The sequence below is a fragment of the Balaenoptera physalus genome (assembly GCF_965194825.1).
Source record: "Balaenoptera physalus genome assembly, chromosome: 10".
In the NCBI taxonomy this organism is placed as follows: domain Eukaryota; kingdom Metazoa; phylum Chordata; class Mammalia; order Artiodactyla; family Balaenopteridae; genus Balaenoptera; species Balaenoptera physalus.
In genome coordinates, this window is record NC_138889.1 from 93,388,192 (window position 1) to 93,412,394 (window position 24,203).

The following is a 24,203-nucleotide window of genomic DNA, read 5'->3' on the forward strand; positions in this document are numbered from 1 at the left end:
TTTCTTCAAGGAAATGGATGATTTTTATTTTAAGAAAGTATTTATTAGTACTGATGTTTGAGTTGTTTTTCCACGTGGTTGAAGGAATGTCTTTAGAGTTAAGAATTATGCACTTATTCTAATGACTGTTATTTTCAGCAGTATCATTCACATTTTATATGTATCAATTCAAAGACAGGTGCAAACATTTGATTGTCATTATTAACAATCAGTGAGAGGGTTCTTCAAACCCCATTAAATTTTAAAAATGGAAGAGGAAAGAAGGAACTAAAGGGAAATAATTTTCTTTTGTTACACAAGTAATTTTAGGATGATAAAATATATAACAAAATACAATTATCAAAAATAAAATTGTCAGCAAGGAAAGTTTAAGCCATTTTATAATGGAGAACCACACTTATTCACTATGGTTCAAAGCCCTTCAGACTTAAAGGCAGTGTATTACTTCTCCCACTAGAATTCATGGAAACATGAAGCTCTCAGGTCTAGCTTGCTCTATTTCTTGTGACAGCCCCAACGTATAAAAGTTGAGTCTCACTCAGCTAAACAGAATTTCTAAATTGATATTTTCTTATGTTTACTTATAAAGTTTCTTGGAACCACATCTTACTCTGTAGGTAGTTAGCAATGCTTTTTTGTGTTCTGAATTATCAGGTCTTGTTTCAGTTTTGTCAATTCAAAAGAAAGGGAAACACATTTATTGGGCACTCTGCACTACCAAGCAATGCATTAAATGTTGTCCTGCTGATATTTGTCTCACAACAATCTTACAAGGTGAGAGTTTTGACCCTTTTAATGAGTGAGGAAACTGAGACTAGGGGAAAGTGACTTTCCCAAGGTTATTCCATGGTCTTGTTGATTCCAGAGTTCTGATACTTTTAACAATACCGTTTACCCTCTGTATCCATGACTTCCACATTCACGATTCAACCAACCAGGGATTCGACCAATCACAGATTGAAAATATTTGGAAAAAAAAATTCCAGAAAGTTTCAACAAGCAAAACTTGAATTTGCCATGCACTGGCAAATTTACATAGCATTTGCATTGTATGTACAACTATTTTCATAGCATTTACATTATATTAGATATTATACGTAACCTAGAGATGATTTAAAGTGTACAGGAGAGTATGCATAGGTTATGTGCAAATACTACACAATTTTATATAAGGGACTAGAGCATTTGTAGATTTTGGTATCCTCTGAGGGTCCTCGAACAAATCCCCCTCAGATACCAAAAGACAGCTATATTCCATTACTTCATAAGCAGCAGAAAATATCGTGAATTAGCACAGAGTTTTATAATTCAAGCTTCTTAGTCTTTGCTATACTGCAATTAGCCAATAAACCTTTTTATCTTGGCCTTATCACCATAAATCACATTCTATTTAATATTGGGGAAGTATCTTGCCGTGTCTATAATTTATTTTTTCAAAATATAACTCACTTCTTACTGAAATGTTATGTGTGTGTGATTTAGGTTGGGGATAATCCAGGTCAGCTAATGTGCTCTAAAAAAAACACAATACATAGGCAATCTGTTATCCATTTCTCCATTAAAATCCAATGTTTCACTAATGAGCATAATGAATGCTCAAAAATGGGTCTTTATCAGTAAAGATGCTATTCTGTCATATAGTATGAGGAATGTTACGGATGGGATATCCCTGGTAAAAGTAGAGGTATTCAGGTGATGTATTTTGGATCTGCTGAAAATATTTTGGAGGCATCCCCCAGTTTTGTACTAAGCTGGTATAGGAATCCAGTGAAACCTCTAGGCTTTCTCTCATAACAAAGTTTGAACCCTAAATAGTCCTGGTGACTAGCTCAATGCCAGATGTCAACAAGGCATAGAACCTTGCCGTACATGTTTGTTGTATCTGCCGCAGGTAAACTTTTATGTAAGGTGGGATTTGGGTTCCTAAAAGCACAAAGTGCAGGGATCTTACCCAACATCTTGCTAATAAATATTTGTTTCATAAGCATCTGTTTAAGAGAGAAAATGTGTTCATAAGGCTTGCATTTTAGTTGGAGGTGTGGGGTTAGGGTATAGCTCAACCTCATTCTTCTCAAAGATTTTTAGTGGCTACTATTTATCTCTCAAAAAAAGAACAAAAGAGAGGGACAAGGTCAAATTACCCTAGGACAGTTAACAACAGTCTGTGCAATGACCTATAAGATGCTTTGAATATATACAGAAGTAGAAATGGACACTAAAAATTCTTTTGGACTTGGAAAGAAATCCAAGTGCAATTTTGTTTCTAGGGTATAAAACACCAGAGTGTACTATTTAACTATCAACTTTGTATTTTCTTTTTCTTTTTTTATCCCAAACCCTTTGTTTTTAATAGCATCCTCACTGGCATAATTCCCTATTATACTTATACCTCATACAGACATACTTATACCTCATAAAGCAATTTGCTGACGAAAGGATTCCTTATCACGCCCATGTCCTTACAGCAGAGCTGGAGTTTCCTAATTATGACAACATGGAGAGGGAAACATCTGCACTGCCAGGGCTGAACAGCAGCAGCTTTCTTGGTAAGTGAAGAAAAGAGCTTTCATATACTTTCAATATCTGAGGGATTAAATGAAAGGTGGCTACTGATGTCTCCTCAAGTAGTCCTTAGGGAAGCTCAGGAGAGAGTCTGGGTGTGTGTAACAGAACAAATGGAAATTTAAGAACATAAAGAGACATTTATTGCATTTATTGTCCAATAAATTTTAACAGCAGTTTACAGCTCCTAAATTAGGTTTAATAAATGGTATTAGAAATATAAAAAATCTTTCTATTATGTATTATATCCTATAGGTTTGGTTACTGATTCACAAGGACACTACAAAATATACTAGCATTAAGTCAGACCAGTGGAACAACTCACTCAGTCTTAACTTGGCTGTGGCAATACAAGTCTCTATTGACAACATTTTTACAGCATGAGTATCTCAATTACTCCCTATATCACTTCAGAAAAATCTTAAACTCTTTAGCATGATATACATAACACTCAGTGATTAGATTGGCTCTACCCTCAGTTTATTCACCACCTGCTCCAGATCTGTAAACTTTCTCCTCTTTCTAGCTGGAGCCCTAGCTCCCTAGAAACTGCTTATATTGATTTCTCCGTCGTCAAGTCCGATTGCGTGGAAACCTGTGCACGGTGCCGACAGGCAAAGAGAGGCTACTGCTGACCAGCTGGTCAGATTAGATGTCTACACTATACTATGTCACTAAATGAGTAAATAAGTGAATAAGCAAATGAGCAGGTGAGTAATAATACCATCAACGTTCTCTTAAAGCTTGGCATTCACAATTGCAAAAAATACTCCAAGTCTCATGCACTATTGCTTCCCCAAAATGAAAAAAAGCTTCTCACACAAATCATCTCTACTTCCTTTAACAGTGATACCAAGTATTGAATTGATTATATTTTTGAAGTACTATATTAGCCTGCTTCCAGTGACTTCTAGACTATTGCCTTGACCTTATAAGTAAAAGAGAAAAGTTTATCATTGTGATAGTGTTTGGACTATCTTTTTCAAACGTTTTGCTGTACACTGTGCTTGTTCTCACTAGAACATACACATTCCTACAAACCAAATCTACATAGCTCCAAATACAGCTCGAAGGCTTATTCTTAGTTACTTGATGCTTCCTCACACCAAACTCCATTCTAATGTAAGTCTGGAAATTTCTAAGTAAAATAGTTTTATCCAGATCATTTATAAGAAATGTTAAATGAGATTGTTCATATTGCTTAATCTACAATGTTTACCTTTTTATATTTAAAGATTTTTTTTTCTGAGCATATCATAGAGTGATGCTACAAGTAAAAAATGAGAAAACATATAAAATGACCATGAAGAATTAAAGTATTATTCTAATGCAAAATATGATCCTTACAATTATAATTATGTTTTATAATTATAATTATATGTATAGTTATAAATATAATTACTATTTATAATTATAATCTCTAGATATGCTTTAATCCAGGTCTATGAATAGGCTAAAACTGCCCCAGTTTTTCAAAGCTCCTTATTTTTAAGACATGATGAAAGTAAGTACATTACATTCATTGGACTTGCTTATACATATTCTTATTGACCTTTGATGATTTATTAGACAGGTTTTCTACTAATTTCCACTCTATTCAAGCTTCCTCTCTTTATCTGTACACATGTGATCTTGGGCAGAGGTTTTCTGAGCTCTTTCACCTAAGAGTCATGATGGCTGAATGAAGTAAGGTCATAACAGGAAGAATATGGGTCAAGGACCAGAACCCCCGGATTTGGATTCTAAATTTTCCGTTTTCTGTTTGTGTGCAATCACTTCACTTCTCTGAGCCTCAGTTCCCTCATCTGAAAATTGGAAATAATGATACTAAACTCATTTGTCTTCAGAATAAGAAAGATATGTAGCAAAATGTTTTGGAGTCTGTAATATATAAATATTACATGTTTTTTCTTCTCCAGTCTCAATGTAACTTTGAAAATTTGAGGATATACCACAGGCCATCTAAGTTATATGTCAGATTCATTTCATACAAACGGAAGGAATCATTTAGTGCTTAAAATGTGCCAGACTTTGTGAGAAGAACTTTACTTGCATGATCTTATTCAAAACTCATTAAAAACCTCAAAGAAAAGTACTATGATCCCCACTTACCTTGAGGAAGCTGAGTCACAATAAGCTTAAGTAATTCGCCCAAATGTTGGAACTGTCATATTAAAATGAATTGAACCTTTTTTTATGGTTACAGGTGAAGACAGTGAATTCTTTTGACAGGCCAGGAAATGAAGTGAATCTTTCAGAGCAACAATGACTATCTTCAAAAATTAAAAAAAATCACACATATTGGCAGTGTAGAAAGACAAAAGAGGAATGAAAATAAATTAAATGCTTTGATATAAAAGCATAAAAACAAAGACAACAAAAAGAGGATGCCAGTTTCTAGGATTTAATTTGCATATGCAGGTGTCATCGAATCACGAATCTCAAGGTTTGCAGGTCTTTAGGTGGCTGGTTCAGTGCTACTGTTTTTAGCTCATTGTCTCATCCCCTTAGAAACATTCTCTAGAAATAAACTTCTAGATCGCTCATCTTCAGCTGTTCTCTTTCTCTCTGCAAAACATGATGAATGATATTCACAGTCACAGTAAACACACATGGACCTAAGAGCTGAGACAATGGAAAAAAATGCATGAGTTATGTGTTATTCTAGCCATGGTGGTTATTAAAATACTCCTCTTATTCCCAGCTAAATGATAGTGATGCCATTATACAAAAAACCTATATTTGTCCTTACTTTAAATGGAAACCCTTCTAAATTTTAATAACTCAAACTATAATACTAGCAAATTCCTCCAACACAACAGCCTGTCATGATGCTGATCTTAAAATTCTCTTCCACCCTGCAATTCTGCAACTCAAGTGATGGGTTATATAAGTTTGCTTTTGGTTCTGAGTGACATAAAACTTAACTCAAAGTAACATAAATAAAAATTGAAAATTGACTTTTTCATATAGTCACCAAGTCCAGAGACATGGCTTCCTTCAGGTATGATTTGATCCAGAGGTGCATCATGGCATCAGGGCTCTGGCTTCTTTTGTGTGCTGGGCTTTTCTGACTTTACTCTTCCCTGTGCCCACTTCATCCTCAGATTTTCCCATCCTCACACTATGTAGCAAAAATATTTGCACAGTTTCACACACCACATTCATTTTCATACACATTGATCAAAGACCACGCACATTCGAACCCCAAACTCCCAGAAAAGATCCTGAGACTCACACTGCTGGTATCAGTTTATGCCACAGGCAAACATGAACCAACCACTATGGCCTAGACTAGAATGCATTGATTGGCTTAGCCTTGGTCACATGGTTTATACCTGGAGGATAAAGTTGGCTTCCCAGAAACCACAAAAACCCCTTCCCCACCACACACCAAAAACATCAGAAGCTGTTGGAAAGGGGAAAAGGAAACTAATGCAGAGAATATAACCTGAAAAGTCCACTTTTAAGAATGCACTCTCTCTGAAAACAATTCTTCCCCTTTTGAATGGCCAGATAGAACATCCTTTCTTGTATTAAGCCTAATGTTTGCCCATAGAGTCTATCCATCAATTCACGTTCTTCCCTTGCAGATCCACAGAACAGACTATATTTGCCATATGCTTTCTAGGGCTGATATTTAGCAATAAGATATCTTAGTCTCTTAGTTATTCCTATGAATAGTAAAAGTTTAGCTTCTGATATTTTTGATGCACCTAAATAAGGGTATCTCAAGAAACTAAACAAAGGGTGTATTAATATTCAATTTTTCTGCTGATTTTCCAAGGAAACCCAATGATTTATGAGGGCCTACCTCGACAGTTCATAGAAAAAAGTTATTTCTCATATAAGTATTAATCAAAATGCATTAAGTATTCTGTAGTGTATAGGATAGATTATTGATGAAGGTGACTAGCCTCTTTATTTCTGGATGGGAAAAAGTACACTTTGTTTAACTTCTTTAATGCCAGGTTAATAGAGGCACATTGGAGCAGCTGAAGTCCTTGGACCATGAACAGGATGCTTTTAGGCCCTTAGTTCTTCACAACAGGAAGTCAGAGAAAGTGTGGCCAGTTCTCTTTTTAGTTTACTGAAAGGCATTCCCACTCTGCAGGAGCTTAGGGATATAACTAGATATTTGCCTCTCCCCCGGACCCCAAAATGGCATTCCTTTTGGATAAATCTTTTAAGATTCCCTTATCTTAGTTCAACCATTCTTTTAAAAGGGTTGTGCCTTTCCCACACCAGCTCTTGTCTCATTTTTCATGGAAAGAAACTCTCTTATTTTTCTGTAGTAGGAGGGGATTTTTACCTTAAAGAAGGCAAGAAACAAGCCTAAAACCTAGGAGGCTTCTTAGAGTGTTGTTATGAATTACACTGGATACTAACCATGGAAGAATATTTAGAATTTTACACTCATGTTTTTCTTCATCCCAAACCTGACAGATGAATTGATAGATGTGACACAAGCCATTTTATTTTATTTTTGTTAACAGATGGTGTGTTCCCATTAGATGCTAGTACATTTTGAATTGTGATAGGTCTACTGGAAGGGAAATTTGTGGTGCCTCAACCATGAAAATAATATTCTACATTCGTTTTGAACGAAATGCTCTTTTTTATTCCTACTGCGGGTAGAATCAGTGATCAAAATGGTCTTGCATACACACACAGACACACACACACACATACCACATACTTTCAATTAAATTACCAAATTATTGTAGGAAAGATTCACATATTTCATTATATTAGGCATGGCACTTACTGCGAACAACATTGAAAAATTAAATCACTTAACAATTTATTAGAGAAGGAAGACATATTATAAATATGAGTTCTAGGTGTTTAAACTGTCATAAATGGAAAGTGGACACCAGCGGGACAACTTAATCTTTGAAGACAGTTGGTTTAATCCAGAATATACTGATAACCACATTTTAAGTTGGCAGCTTATTGCTATTAGGTTAAAGGAAGATTATTTAAAAATTTGTGTATCTTTCATACGTCTTTTGAATTATCTATTTTAAAAGCTTAGTTTTTAAAAGAATAGATAAGACGATATGATAGTCTTATCTCATTAATAATTAATAATTAACACAAATATTAAAATTTCAGATTCTTAGACATGGTCTCTCTTATTTCCTCCTAACAGAGACAGTGAAATATATATAATAATAAAATTAACATGTCAGACTTCCTGATGAAATACCATTCTTTACATTTATAAGTGTTTATATAAGACCTAAAATAAATCATTTAGACACCTTGTAACCACAAATTTGCATTTTGTCTAATAACATGGATTAAAAGGCATGTACAAGAAACCATGTCTGAACTATCATAAAACTAAAGATATGTTCTTGAGGCTTTTTAGCTAACAAATATGGAAAATGACATTATTTTGTGAAATGTTATGAGTTGAATTATGTCCTCCAAAAAAATATATCAAAGTCCTAACCCCCAGTACCTCAAAAAATTATCTTATTTGGAGATAATGGGTGGCTGCAGAGGTAATTAGCTAAGATGAGGTCATACTGGTAGAGGGTGGACCCTTAATCTGATATGATGGGTGTCCTTATAAGAAGAAGATAAGAAAACACAGGGGGAGAATTGGGTGATGGAGTCAGAGATTGGAATTACACTGTTGCAAACTAAGGAAAACCAAGGATTGCCAGTAGCGACACCAAAACTAAGAGAAAGACATGGAATAGATTCTCCCCTAGAGCTTTTGAGAGACTATGGTCCTGCAAACACTTTGATTTGGACTGCTAGCCTCCAGGACTCTGAAAGAATACATTTCTGTTGTTTTAAGCTACCCATTATGTCATACTTTATTATGGCAACTCTAGGAAACAAGGCAGATTTTAAAGCAATATAAATGTACTGTTTCACACTTCTGGAGGCTAGCAGTTCAAGATCAAGGCTTTGTCAGGGTCATGCTTTCTCAGAAACCTCCAGGGGAGGAATGTTTCATTGCTTCTTCCAGCTTCTGGTAGCCCCGGCGGTCTCTTGGCTTTTGGCAACATAACTCCAATCTCTGTTTCCATCTTCACCTGGCCCTCTTCCTTCTGTATCTCTGTGTCTTCACATGGCGTTCTTCTCCCTGTGTCTCTCTTTTCTTTTCATATGAAGGCACTAGTCCTGTTGGAATAGGAGCTACTCTAGTTCAGTATAACCTCATCTTAGCTTGATTACATTTGCAAATTTTCTATTTCTATATAAGGTCACATTAACAGGCACTAGGGTGGGACTTCAACACATCTTTTGGTATGCTGCAATTCAGCCCATAACATTAAGCATACAAATTTAAAGTTAAAATGCAATTGCAATATGTTAGGTTCCAACTGTCCATGCATTTCTAATGTATGCTCTCCAACACCCTCTTTTAAAGGTAGCATAATCTAGAATCTAAATCATACTTCATAGACTATAAGATAAAATTGATTGCCAGTCACATGTTACTTTATGTACCCTTTGAAAGGAGGAAAAACACTGTCAATTAAACTATTACAGACTGCTTTCTCAGCATTTAAGTTATATGCTTATTAAAGCCTTCTTTTAAACTTACTTGGGCATGGATTTTTTTTCATGCATTACTTTTGTGCATACATCAAAAGAAAAACAAAAGCACATCATTTGGTTAATGAATTCTAAAATTTCTACACTCCTAGTGTAGCTGAGCAGGACCCTATGGGACCTTCCGGGAACAGGCCTTCCCCCCATATCCTCTGCTTTAGCTTCTCTCTGAAGTAGCTAGATAACAGTATTTGATGCACATTTCCTGAGTTGTGAAATGTGAAAACCCCCCACCAAATGGATGACGTTAACAACTTGATGACCATGGGTACATAGCCACGGGCCTCCTGGAGCTGAGGACGGATAAGGACTGATAAGGTTAACCCCCGTGACTCTGCCCTGTTACTTCACCTTCAGCCAATCAGAATTGTGCATGAGCTGATCGCATACCCTGCGACCCCTCTCCCTAAACTGGCTTTTACAAATGCTTTGCCGAAACCCTTCCGGGAGCTCAAGGGGTTTTAGAGCATAAGCCACCTGTCACCTTGCGTGGAACTGAAATAAACCTTTCTCTGCTCCAAACCCGCTGTTTCAGTTTGTTTGGGCTCACTGTGCATTGGACACATGAACTTGCACTAACACTAGAACGTTATCCTTTTGAATCAACCAACTTACAAGTCAAAGATGCTTATTTTTTTCACACAAAATCATCCTCTGTTTATCCACAGCATTGGCGAGAGAACATCACTCACCTACTTCAGGAATGTTTCTAAACATTCACCGTGAACGCCCTTCTTCCCACAGCCATTTGATTCCTGGGAGGGGACATGATTAACTTTTAATCCAGTAACAACTATTCTTTACGTTTAATGCTAACACTTTCTGATGATCAGGAATGCATGGAAAATAATAATTATAATAGTAATTTTAAGACAATATGACATGAAAGAGACATGCTAATTTCAGAGATGTTATAGTGTGAAAAGAAAATGTTCCTAAGAAATAAACAAGATTTCTGCACATCTTAATGACAGAATATTCAGAATTTTAACAAATAGTCTATGCTTTAGATAATTATCCCGCTTAGAAAGCTTTCCCAATTATTGAGCAAAATCTAACCCCGGAGCTTTAAACTGTTTCTTTCAGGTCTGCCTCTTACTATGTTACCAAAACAACTTAGTACGTCTTAATAGATCTTCTAATAGAAGTTCTGTTGAAACAGCTTAATAGATCTTCTAAAAGAAAACCCTTAATTTATTTTAAAAGATTACTCATTATCTACCTTCCTCCCCCAAGAATCTTCTCTCAGGCTAACCACATTCATTTCTTAAAAAATATTCCTCATATCAATGATTAAATAAGTGCTTACTGGATGAGTCATACACAGCAGGTATCCTGTTAGACACTGGGGAAGCAAGCTTTGACACCTGTGTGTGTGGGTGTGCGTGTGTGTCTACACCCATCTAACTGCTTACAGGCACCTTTACACATTCTCAGGAGCACTGAGGTGACTGGTCATACTGATGCTAGGGGTAAAGGAAGTGGAGTGTTCAGGGAGAGAGAGGGAGTGAGTTTAGAGGCCATGATGCAGGAAGGTGTTTGGTGCCCTTAGAAATCAGACAGAAGGCTTTGTGGAAGATCCTCACAAGTTTAAGATTTAATTGTAAGACTAAGATAAATGTAATTCATTGAATGCGATGCCAGCCTCTATTGACTGGCATTCAGTATGTGGCATAGCTTTAAGTCACCTGCCTGCCCTGTTTATATCCCCTGAAACTTCTTCCAATATCAGTGATCTTTTAAGAACGTGACATCTGACTCTGCGTGCCGTCCTGCCAGGGCTCTTTCTGTTCAGAGCAGAGCAGACGGTGATTTTCACTACCTTGCACTTAAAATGTTAGAACTGTGAGCTCAATCTTCTTGTATTTAATTTCTTCTGATTTGCCATCCCAGACACTTGAGATTTTTTTGGATTCCGAGTCTTTTATCCTTCACAGCCCAAACAGTTAGTGTCCCCCATCACCGTCCTACCACCCGCTGATGTCTTTTCATATGTTTAAATCATTGATTAAAAAAAAAAGTCAGATGGGACACAGTTAAGGACCAGGTCTTACAAGGTTACTAAAACATTTCCTGCGTGCTAACATTGATCAGTAATTCAATATTTTGGGGGCAAGACTGTTCCAAAAATTGCAAATTAATCAATTTACACTATAATAAAGTCATTTATCTTCATCTTTTCTTCAAAGACATCATAAGGAAAGTTTATAGAACTTATCATATTGCATAATTATATTATTTAGTTTTTGAATCGTTTTTCTTCCCCTGTCCTTTCTACTAAAATGTGAATCTAAGAGAAACTTTTAAAAGTTTATGATTCATTCTAGGGGAAAAAATGTTAGTGAATATCTTCAAAAGAAATTGCCCTGAAATTGAGTTATTCAGTCTGACGGCACTAGAACTTTACTTGTTTACTTGTGACAGTCATGGAGGTATCAAGAGATGCTTCTGCAAGGACTTAATTGGAGGCTGAGATTTCTTGGTACCTTCCATAAAATGAGACCATGTTCCCAGCCATTCACCGAGCATGTCAGGGTATAGAACTCTTCAACATAGGACCACTCTATTGGGCAATCCTTGCTTGGGGACCCCCAATCATTATGTCCAAAATTTTCTCAGAGCTGTGCTACTGCCTGTGGCTCTTTTAACAACAACCTCTCTCTTTCCATCATTTATTTCACAGGTCAGGTCCACATCAAGGTCCAAAGAGAAGATTCTCTTTACCTATAATTGCCTGCTTTCCTCTTTATCATGAACAGGCATTACCTCAAAAAATTCTCTTTCACATCTAATTCTGTCCTAATGTGTGCTTCTTAGAGGATTCAGACAGATGAAAATATTTCTAAAAGACTATCAGGATTTAGTTTACAGCGTCTCCCAGATCTGCTTACTCTAATCACTGCAGGAAAAGTAAGTTTCTTCTTTATTCAATTGTCTTCTAAACGTTCACTCTCATTCTGTTCTCTTAAGGTGACTAAATAATTCACCCATATACTCCCTTTCTTGGAAATCTTTTCAGTGTGCCCTCTGGATGCCTTAAACATGATTATCCCATTCTCCTGCATCTCAACCATACCTCATAATATTCCCATCAGCTCTTTACTTTGGCAGAAATGTGGCTGCAGCCAGGGAGCACTGCCTTCTCGACCACCTCCTCAAGTGCTATGTTATTTCTTTTACACAAACTGGTAGGATAAATATCCCTTGTTCACCATTTATAGTTCAAAATGGTAACCTTCTACCTTCTCACAAAAAATCCTGCTTACCTGATATCCACAACAATCAGAGACACCAGGCTCTTCTCCTCTTCATCTATGGACTTCTTGGTCTTGCCCCTTGATTTCAACAAGTATCCCCACTCATTCAATGAAAATTTTAGTCCCCAGTTTGTCTTTCCCTATCAACTCCAGTAATTCTTCCTGGAGCCATAAGCATCGTTGTGAATGATCCGGCCAATATTCTGGTCTCATTGTACTTACTTCCCTATCATCAGTCGTCATGGACATTCCCTCTGCCCAACACATTCTCTTTCAGACACACAAAAGGTCACAGAATTTATCACCACCAAATTCTAAATAATGGCAAAATCCTAAAAGCATGCATTCTATTCTATCACCACACTTCCCTATCCTTCCTCCTTACTTACTCAAGTATCTCTGCTTAAATATTTTTGAACATATAACCACCTCCACTTTATACATGTCATGAATTTCTTACTATCAACAACCTCCTGTCTTCACTTTCCATTTTATCCAGGTTAGTCTATGAGCCATCATTTTTTTTAACACCCAAATCATATAACCTATCAGACTGGATTCACATTAAAATCATAATTCCATGTGTCAGATGGACTCTAAACACAGCTTGGTAATCTTAGTATCATTTATTGTAAGAAACATCATATTTCCTTCCAGACTTCCCAAACTACTCCACTTTCAACTTCCTGTCAGTATATCTGCTGATGACAAAATTAATAATTTAAGGAAATTAAAATATATAACAGGCACACCTCTATTTTTCTGTCTCCAACTAAAAATTTAGCTGTGCATATTTTCACCTTTATCCATCATTTCATTTTCAAGAAAGACTTTTTTTCAGTAAAAGGTCAGTTGCTCAATATATAATCTTTATCCCATTACCTCTTGCCATTTTAAGGATTTTGAATCTTAATCTATACCTTATTAATCTCACTAACCTTAAGTTTTCTTTAATCAGTACACAGATGTATGCTAATGTCTATTATCCTAAAGAAAAACAAATGAAAAAATCTTTATTTAGTAAATGTTGCTTCCAGTTACAATCTCATTTTTCCACTCTCAGTTTCAAAGCTTTCAAGATTTTATACATAAACTTTATCCACATTCTTATATCCTATTTACCTCTTGACAAACTACAGAGTAGCTTCTGTTCCAGCCAATAAAATGAAACGGCTCCTCATTTTACTGATGACCTCTAGGATTTCAAGGTCAGATGTTAAGGCAGAAATAGTAGGTACAGAGACAAGTACAGTAGTAGATACATCTGATTCTTCTGGGTAAGTGCAGTAGAGTTCTTGGTTTTCTCACCCTAATGCCATAGATGCCATATGAGTGAGATGCCAGTTGTAGAGTGTGAAGATGAGTTTGGGTATTTTCTCTGGTTAATCCCTTTAGGGCTGTTACACATCCATGCTCAATTCTGTTATTTTCCCAAAGATACTGTAAACCACATAGTATTTTTGATAAATCCCTTTTGGCTCAAACAAGTTAGAGGAAATTTATTTACCTTCAATTGAGAACCCCAACTGTTAGTTTCTGTGATGCCACACTCTCTTGAATGTTTTCTTATAACTATGGACACAGCTGGTCTCCTTTCAAATCTCCTTATCTTCCTCTACATTGTGAGAAGAGATGCTCAAGCCATAAAGAGATACCCTGGATGATGAGATGCTTCAAAGAGAGAGAGAAAGGCCAAAGAAGCTAAATATCCCATCACGTGATGAAGAAGTCACCTTCGACGTGGCACCTCCATCCCTAATCACTCCAGCTGACACTATGTACATCAGAGACAAATGATCTAGGTGAGTTTTTCTGAAATCCCTTACCCTCAAATTTATGAGGAAAATAAAGTGGTTGTTTTGATCTACTAAGAACTGGGGTTCTTACTTACATTGCTATAGATAACAAAATAATTAGAAAACTAGGAGTATTTCAGGGAGGGAAATTTTCATCACTTGTAGATGTTTGCTTTTTTTCCTCTATAGCTATCTTAAAAAATACTCCAGTTGTGAATAGTTGGACTGCAGATATTTTCACTGTAAATGCTTCCATTTCTATAAAGTGGTGATTGTTTAGTTTGCTAATGCAAATTAAGCAGTTGCCTATAAAATGAAGATAAAGAGAATGACTGCTCTACAGTGTTTTATGATTTTTGGATATGGAAAAGCAAGATAATGTAATAAACAGACTCACATTGTATTTGGATGTGAATTTTAAACAAAGCTAATTTTACACAGAACAGTTGTTCCAGAAAGATTGTATTTGCAGAGTTTCTGCGGTTAGCAAGCAACTATCTCAGCTTTATCAGCTTACCCATTGGAAATATGCAGTTACAGTCATACTTAACAAACAAATAGTATCAGTGATATGTGATGGGCTGTATTTGTCAAATAAATGAAAACTCTTCCTTTTGAATGTGAATTTTGAGCGTGGCTAAATGGGCAGTCATTATTAAGTGAGGATTGCTGAAAATCAATAATTTGAATATCTAAATGTGTATACCAATTAAAACCTTAGTGAAAACAGAGAAAGCCTTTGAACTGATATAGGACTTTTAGAAAAATTGCTTGACACAGTGTTCTTCTGTGTCCTATTTACTTGAGATAAGCCTTCGAGGAGGCAAGTTAGGAATAGAGATGGATTGCCTGGGTGCAAAGAAAATAAGAGCAACGCTAACAACTAAAATACAAGACTGCTGATATCCCAGTAAGGTTGTGTACAGCAGTGGCTTGAAAGGAGGGAGGAGAATCAGTAAGCTGGGCTTTTCTCTGAGTGTTCAGGATACTCTTCAGACTTTGTATCATCTTCTGGATGAACACTGCACAGCTTAGATGGCAGCCGTATTAGCCAAATCCATTCCTTTGGTTGGGGAAAAAAAGTTTTGCCATCATCACAGAGGTGTGAATCTGGAGAGAAAAATCTTTAACAGAATAAAGCAAAATAGTTTTAGATTTTTGATTCGCCCATGAAGAACTCTAATAAGGACACTGGTGATGCAAAACTGAGACTCTGGCATAAGTCACTTTAATACCATCCTCACTTAAATGGGGGTGGCTGTGACATTACTGAATAAATCATTTTCTGCTAAGAGCAAAACATTTCGAGCGCTATTACGGTAGGTTCAGGTACTCAGTGACAAGGAAGAGCTCAGCAAGACTATGTAAACTGTATTTATAAAATACGATTTATACACCAAGCCCAGAAAAAAAATCTAAACTTCACACTTGGTAAAATACAGTTGGATTATTTTTTTCTTTACTGCAAATAGGGGAATAGCTATTCACTAGGAGGTGCCAGGTCTGCAGTTTTGAAAACTCACCAAAGGTAGGACACAGCATTTTTAATGTCAGAGGGGATTTAGTGAGAGATTTTTGATGAGAGAGGAGTCACCCTAGTCAAGGTCTCATTGTGGGAGACCGCCTTGGTAAATAGCAATCAAAAAGTACCACTTCTCAGTGGACATTAGGTCACTGATGTGGCATGAATCATTCATCCAAGGTCTCTAAAGCCCCTGCTACCCTGGGGTTGCAGGACTTCATGGTGAATAGGAAATGAAATAAGGTTCCTGTCTAATTCCTCCTTTAATGCCCATAGAGCTTTCCTTGGGCAGGTTTAAGCAATATTGGCTGGGCCTTGTCAAGGCAAAACAGAAAATGCTGCTGCTTGTACAACTCTTTTCTCCATGAATAAAGAGAATTTTTCTTTTCTCTTTGTCAATTTTATGTCTTTCAAAAGCACAGTAATGATGCAGAAAAAATAAAGATTTATTTCACTGATACAGGACAGGAAAAGATAATAAAGACAACTAATAAAAAAGGGAAACAGCAGTTTTTGGATACATTTCTTCCTCTTTTTTATGAGTCTATTTTTACAACACATTCATCACTTTGCTCAAATGAATGACTTGGCCATGCTGAGTTATAACCCCTAGCTTCTCACCTTTGCCCACTAATCAGATTCAGAACTTTAATAGTAGCCCTGGATTGATGCCAATATTTGGCACTTAGAAGTATTGGTCATCCTCAGATAAATGTCAATTCCATGGAATCCCCAGTGGAGTGTAGAGATCTAGGTGTGTGAAAAGCGTACGAGGTCAGCTTTGTTCACCTTTGGCCTAGAAGATCCTGGGGGTCCGGGGTGGGAGGGAGGGGTGCTGTGTAGCCTCTCAGAAGACTTGTCTTTTCAACTTATCCATGACTTAATGAGCATAAGTCATGCAGCACGAGCAGTATTCCTTAAGCCTTAGCACCAATTACATCTTATAATTAATATTTATCTAGCACATTTGAGCAGTGAACACTTAACAGTTGGAGAGCAGACAGTTTGCCAAGGGAAACATGTTAGATTGCACAATTTATAGCAATTTGTGTATTGATTATTCCTAACATGCTAATTTCTAAGTGAATGATGTCTCTTTCATTAACACCTTCCCCATATTCCTTTTAGTTGTGTTTCACCAGGCTAGCCTCTCTTTTATATTTCAAACTTTTACGTGGAATACAATAACCTTCATAAGATGACCATGTTTCTAATCTACTAAAATAAATCCAAGTTTAGATCAATGAAGCCAAAATGCTAAATCCTCCTGAATTAATGAGGGATTATATTAGTTCTTAAATTTAAAAACCAAGCTGGGGAAGTAAGATTCTAAATTCAACTAGTATCTCATATTCAACTAGTGTCTAAACTCAACTAGTAGCCCAGATTAAACATAAAAATGTATTTAATTGTCAAGTCATTTTGGATCTTTTGTAAAAGACATGAGGTATTGTCATGGTGATAATTATTATATTCTGTAGAACAGTGAAAACTGGGAAAATAAGAATTTTGGCTACTTTCCCAAAGTACTCCAAAACAGAATGAAAAAGCCGTAGTGGTTTCACTCCTTTAACAACTTGAGAATTTCCTTTTAAAGGATTCTCACCTTCAAAATTAGAACTAAATGCCTAATCTTTGGATATAAATAGGACTCAGCTTTATATCACAAGTCAATTCTGATGTTATACAAAGACCTAGTGGTATATAAGATAAAACAGATGATGTTGGAACTGAAGTTAATATTAGTGTGTTAATACAATACTCAGATCAAATACTAACAAGAATAGATTACATATAGATACAGATATAGATATAGATATAGATATAGATATAGATATAGATGTAGATATATACACAGTATCCTAGATAGCTTCTAAGGATATTGACCATAAATGAAGTAACTTCCTGGTTTTTCAAGGATATGCTGCTTGGCTAGAATTTAATGATCAGAACATCTATGGAACATTCTCCACACTAAATCCTCCCAAGGTTCCTATTGCTCTCTGGTCCACAGTTGCATCTTCTGGAAAATGACAGAAAGCAAGTAGCCTCATAGAAACAAGCAAGGCCAGATGACCCAACCTTCTCTGAAGATAAATGGTAGAGGATTCCATCATCCTCCACCCATAAGGATCTTAGGGTAGGTCTTGCCACGCATGAGTCTGACCAGCAGAAGTCCACTTTCTAGTTTGCCAATGTGAGTTGTTTTGCCTAAGGTTTACTGGAATTCCAAGTGGTGATAGACACTCTTGAAGTGAGGAGGAAGAGAAGCACAAAATTAACTCCTGGAAGAAACAATAGAATGAAGAATCAATAGGCCTTAAACAACACACGAATCAATCAGAATGAGAGAGGGCCCAAAGAAAAGTAACCTCCACACAATTTTATGCAGCGCTGGCATAAAATTATCAGGCGCTGGCATGTGGGGCTCAGAATGATTTTTTAATTTCTTAAGGATATTCAATGTAAGGAGGAACTGGAATTTGTAACTTTGTTTCTTAGGCCAGTGCTGTTCCCTGAAATTCTTATAGTCTTGGCTTTTGGGAGCTCAGTTCAAAGCTCCTTTCCCTCTCTCCTACCTGTTTATTTAGAGTTTCCTATAAATTCCTTTCTTCTTAATGCATTGCTTGGGCCTGGAGAAAAAAGAAGTTTTGAATAGCTTAAGACATCTCTTGGTGGTTCCTGGAGATAGTAGAAGAACTTTGGAGGAAGATGTCATTTTAGATCCAGAAACCTACTTTGAAGACAACCATCAGGATTGACACTGGGAATTCTCTCTGGATTGCCAGAAGGTGGCAGGGAAAGATGGTTCTCTCTCTTCCAGCAGGAGAGCCTAAAACATCCCACATTGCCTCCGGCTTTCCTTCCCCTAAACAGGAGGAGCCTCATCCAAACTCAATGTCCTATTGGTTCAGCAGCCATCAAGTTATACAGAGGGCTTCTATAAGCAATCCTCTAAACCTTTTGAACCGAAGATCAGACTGCCTACTACTCAACTCAAATTGTTTCTGTGTCCCCATACCACGCAAGTCTTCTCTCAGTCATAACCTATGAAAAAGGGGGAAAAGTGGGAGGTAGAGCAGCATCCTTCCACTGAAGCCCATGCCCATGATACAGTCAACTCTTTCCAGGCCTAAGCAGGCCTTTCCATGAGTTACCAAGAGAAGAGAAAACACTATATCACATTGACTCTTCTGCCTCTGAGCCCAGCCTATACCAAGTAATGTCCTGGTTTCACCCTTGAAATGATTCTGATCAGTCCAAATTCTGGGGCTGTCTGTGCATTGGTCTCTTTAATAGGGACTCATGGCAAAGAAGATTAAAGGGAGCATGATACAAATGCTGCATCACACAAAACTATTCAAAATTAGGAGGCCTATTTCACCCAACAATTGTTCTTCTGAAATTGATCTTAAATAATTAGGTAGAGATAGATGTAAGAGAAATAGAGAGAGGTTGGCTACAATTTTCACAAAACTAGAAACTGGAAAAAGAAGATTGCCTTTGAAAATAAATTAGAAATATTCAACTTATTTAGTGCATTCATTTAGCTCCAGCCATATAACAAACATATCTGGTCACTGAAGTAGTGAAGGGCTAGATAATTATGATGATGGAACCCTATGTGGCCAATACCACTCTTACCTTAAAGAATATCTGCTATAGTAAAACATATATACATGTATGTTTACATATATACATATATATTTTATAACTATATGTATTTATAACTATATATATAGCAAGATACACATTTATATATTTACTACTAATTACTTTAAGAAATATTTAACAAAAGCATAACAACAATAGGGAGTAAATACAACAAAGTATTAACAGTGGCATCTCTGGAATTACGTATAACTCTTAATTCTATCTGCTTGTTTAAGTTTTCCAAATCCCTGGTAATAAGCATAAATTATATGTTTCTTAAATTTATTTATTTATTTAATCTGCCTCTGTGGGTGGCTCCTCCTCTAACATTGACAGGATAGCCTAACGGCCAAGCATAGATTTTTTTTTTAACATCTTGCATCCTGGGTTCAAATCCCATTTCTGCTTAATATTAGTCTTGTGACTTTGTAAAAGTTAAACTGGCTTCTCAGTGCCTTCTTTCCTCATTTGTAAAGCAGAAAAATAAATAAATAAATAAAGTGTCTGTGTATTAGACATGTAACCTTGAGAAAGTTAATTGACCATAGTTTTCTCATTTGAAAATAAGGGAAATAAAAGTATCTAGATCATAGGGTTCTCAAGAAGTTTAAATTAGTTAATATACCTAAAGTAATTCTTGCCTAGCACATAATTAACCCTCCATACATGTTACCTCTCATTTTTATTGACAAATATTGAGATATAAATTAACCTGTATTTTATGTAATATTTAGGTACAAATAAGTTCTTATCACAAAATGATATTCAAAAAGTTCAAAAACCCCAGAGAATTTTATTCTAAAATTTGGCACTGGGCTGTGTCACAGTGTGACACCAAAGAAGAGTTACTGTGATTTGTGAGTGTGCTTAATTCCATCTGTGCATGATAGTAACTAAAATAAGAGAGAAAACCTTCTTTAATCCTTATAGTGAAGGAAAACTTTTATTACAAAACTTAGTGATACATAAAAGCTGTCCATTGGCTTATGAAAACGAGTCTTGAAAATATGAATGTTTCTCACTGAATATTTCTAGAATGAATGGAAGCAAAATTTTCTTATTTGTTCTTCAGATCAATGTTGCAAGTTATTTTCAAATGAATTTAATAAGAAAGAAGACTGACACAGGAATGCATGTTTGTTTGCCCCAGGTCATATAGCAACTATGTGTCAGAGTCTGAATTTGAAACTTGGGTTCTCTGGTTCTAAACCAGAGGATTTCCATGGTTAAGATTCCACTCTTTCTCTAAACTGAAGCATATTATTTTCTTATTACATTGATTTTGGGGGCCCAGAGCCTATTTCTCCATCTGCTTGAAAGGGCTCTATGAGTTTCTTTGGGGAATTCCAGCTGTACCTCTGTGGAAAACCTAGGTGAGCCCAACATTGAAGCTTCCTGCACTGCCCTAGTGATGTTGTCAGCCTATGATCCAGAGAAACCAATCAAATCCTACCCTGAGAATTTTTATCTTAAGTAATGTTAATATCTATGAAGAAGTATATGGACTCCAACAGTAGTAGTGGTCACTCACATGCTATACCTGTGGAGAGTGGTTGTTCCTACCTATGCACGCCTGGAAATAATTCAGGGAGAAAAGACCATTCATTCCATGCTTTATTCTAAGAGCTTTAACAGACAAGTTGGTCTGTTAAAGACCAATTGAAATGATCCAATCCATTCTTATAATTGCATATGACATGGAGAATGCTTTTTTGCAAGTAGAGTTTTAGTGCTAGGGGTGGGAAGAGGGTATTCATGGATATTCCTGTAAGCTCAGAGGTTGAGTCAACCAATAGTGCCTGCACATAGCATTAAAGTCCTGATAAGGTGTGTAAAGCAGAGTCCTTTTCAACCCTCAACTATGGGGAGAATTCATTTTAAGAGTGCAGGCAGGCTCTCTGCTTGGCCAAATTTCAAATTACAGCCAAGGGGCTTAATTCAGAATGTAACACCAGTTTCTTATTCCTTTAAAATAACTTTTATGAAACTATTTATATTGTACTTGTTGTGAAAGTCTGAAATGTCAAAGGGCTTTTAAAAGAATTTCAAAAGTGTGCTTTCATCATATGGTGATAAGTGCATTTATCAGAATGTTAATGTTAAAAAATGTCTCTCAAAAATAATCAATCTTTTACAAAAATGAGTTAAAAAAAAAAGGCTTTGGCATTCATTTGCCTGTCTTCATTCAAAGCATCTACTTCAATCACCTGATTTTCCTTTCTCATTGCTTCTCATCTGCTTCCCTTTCTCCATATCCCTATCTCCCTTCTTTATGTAGGATGAATATATTCTTCTCATTTCTTTTACTATTAACTGTCTTTGCTCTTCTTCTCCTCTGTGATTACCAAGCTTCACAAACAGGACTGAAATATGAGTGAAAATGACTTAATAAGGATTTTCTATTCAGAAAAATTTGCCTTCAGTGGTGTTTGATGATGTCTCCTGAGAAAAAGGCATTCAAAGTCTTACCCTAGTCGTCTCTGAGCAAAACATTTCAAATTGGCCAAGCACCTTCATAAATGAGAACTAGAAACTGACAGGAACAAAAAGATTTCCTGCAGCAGTAAACACAATGATGCTTTTATATTGATAATACTCTGAGGGCAATTCCTGCATTTCTAGTGAAGGCTATTTAAAGTACAGGTTAACAACGCGAAATCTAGCCCTTTTAAGACAGCATGCGTGAATAACATGTTGGTTTGCATTCATCAGTTGGTTTTTAGATTTTTCTATTTTGAAAAGCAGAAACAGTATAACTTGTGCCATTTGAAATTCCTGTGCATTATAGTAAGTTGTCTTAAAAATTGACTTGGTTGCTTTTCCAAGGGAATGAAGTTTTATTTCTTACAAGAAGTTCTAATTGATATATAGAGAAAAAAAAATGCCCTAAAAATACTTCTCAAAACGTTTTACCCACTACTATTCTCGTGAGAAGAAAGGGAATATATAACCCTCCTGGGATCTGGCCAGTTAGCGAGAAATGTTTTAAAATGTATCTTAAAGATTCAAGTGAATTTGCATTCTGTTCTATCCACATATAATTTTAAAATTATGTTTTAAATAATTTAGCTTAATTTTCCCTCCAATCTTTGAGAAAAAAAAATAGCTGTTCAAAAAATTATCATTGTTTATCATTTAGTAACATGCATCCTGCTGGGCTGCCAACTCACTTCCCAGTTTAAGAAACACAGGCCAAAGAAAGTATCCTTTCAAGCAACTAAACAGAAGGCCATATTGTTATTTTGGACGAGATACAGTTTATCTCCTTCATGTATTAGATTATTGCGTGTGACTTAAAAGATACTCATTTCTTCAGTTAGTCAACAATTACATATTGCATATTTGTTATGGGTCCATTCTGTGGATGAGGCTGGCAAACAAGACAGTTACTAAAGTTGCCCTCATGGTGCTTGTATTTTATGGAAATACTGCAGACAATTAACAATGTCGATAAATAAACAAGCCATTCAACCAATTTACCAACCAGATAGTTACAGATTGTGATAAAACTCCAGAGGAAATACATAAGATCAGATAAAATTCTGGGAAGAAGCCAATTTGGATAATATGCCTGAGAAAGCCTTTTTCTAAGACAGTGATCGTGGTACTCTCCGAAAGACAGGAAAGAGACAGCTGTGCAAACCAGTGAATACCGATTACAGTTTTTTATGGGTGAAAAAGGTAGATTTTAAGCCAGAGACACTTTTTAAGAAATGGATTATCAGGTCTCTTTTGCTTCTTGGTTTAGAGATCAGCCAGAAGCAGTTCTCAGTTATGATTGCTCTATTCCTGGTTTCTATGTGCAAAGCTCAGCTTTCTGCTAATTTCATTTCATAGATATGTCACACTTTCTGGAGGAATGCACCTTGAATGCATTTTGATAAAATCTTTAGGATAATTTATTACATTCTAGATATTAATCCCATTAGCACAGGCTTTACTGAAGGGTTCATATTTCAGAATCTTCTTATACTTGATTTTGGTACATACTGATCATTATGCATGTATTCCCAAGGAAAATACAAAAAGAAACAATGTTGTTTTACCATCCACATTGAAAGAATCCTTTCTACTCCTTTCAGCAAAAATTTAAGTGTACACACAAACACACACACACATTCAACTACAGGAAATTTTCTTCAAATGGAATTTCACACGGAAAACAAATGCTACCAAAATGTAGTAACAGAAAAATTCTGATTGAATACATATTTGGAGGCCAGGTTGCTTCCCCAATGGGCCTTTTCCTGCCATGTTTCATGTTCCTCACCTCCTCTCTTCAGTGGCAGACCCTCAGCAAATTCACATGTACTTGTTGTAATTGTGATGACTTGTAATTGTCCACACTGGGGCTCCTGGGAGCAGGATGTAAAAATAATTTCCTAGAATGATACAAAGGTCCATAACAACTTTTCATTTCTTACCCTTATGATTTTAAAAGGAAGTGTAGGATCTATTAAATGTTACGAACTTTAACCACATTGATGTCTTGGGAATTGAGACTACATGAACACACTCTTGATTCTGCTAATACTTTTAGCAATGTATTACAGCAGGATGTTCCACAAAATTTTACCTTCTACATCTCATGTTAGAAAATTCTCTTTTCATTCTATCAAGCTCTAATTCTAGTTTTTTTTAAATTGTTAGCTTAGGATACCTGATAAAGTCACCTTTCCAAGAAATTAAAATATTTCTAATCATTCTCCTTTCAAGGCAGAATTTTTCCAGTCTTCAAAATCTACCATGGATATCGACCAAATACCCACAAATGAGTCTTATCATATTGTTATTAGCAATGATGTGTGAAAGATACAATTTTAAACATGCCAC

At 36.1% G+C, this 24,203-nt stretch overlaps 1 long non-coding RNA gene across 1 annotated transcript in view; it reads left to right on the forward strand.

The window, feature by feature from the left end:
• The window catches only part of LOC309668031, a 52,700-nt gene that overhangs the window by 20,934 nt on the left and 7,563 nt on the right, over window positions 1-24,203 (forward strand). Inside the window, exon 2 of the long non-coding RNA XR_014268036.1 lies at window positions 2,466-2,546. This is a non-coding gene — a long non-coding RNA (uncharacterized lncRNA). The remainder of the gene's footprint in view (window positions 1-2,465; window positions 2,547-24,203) is intronic.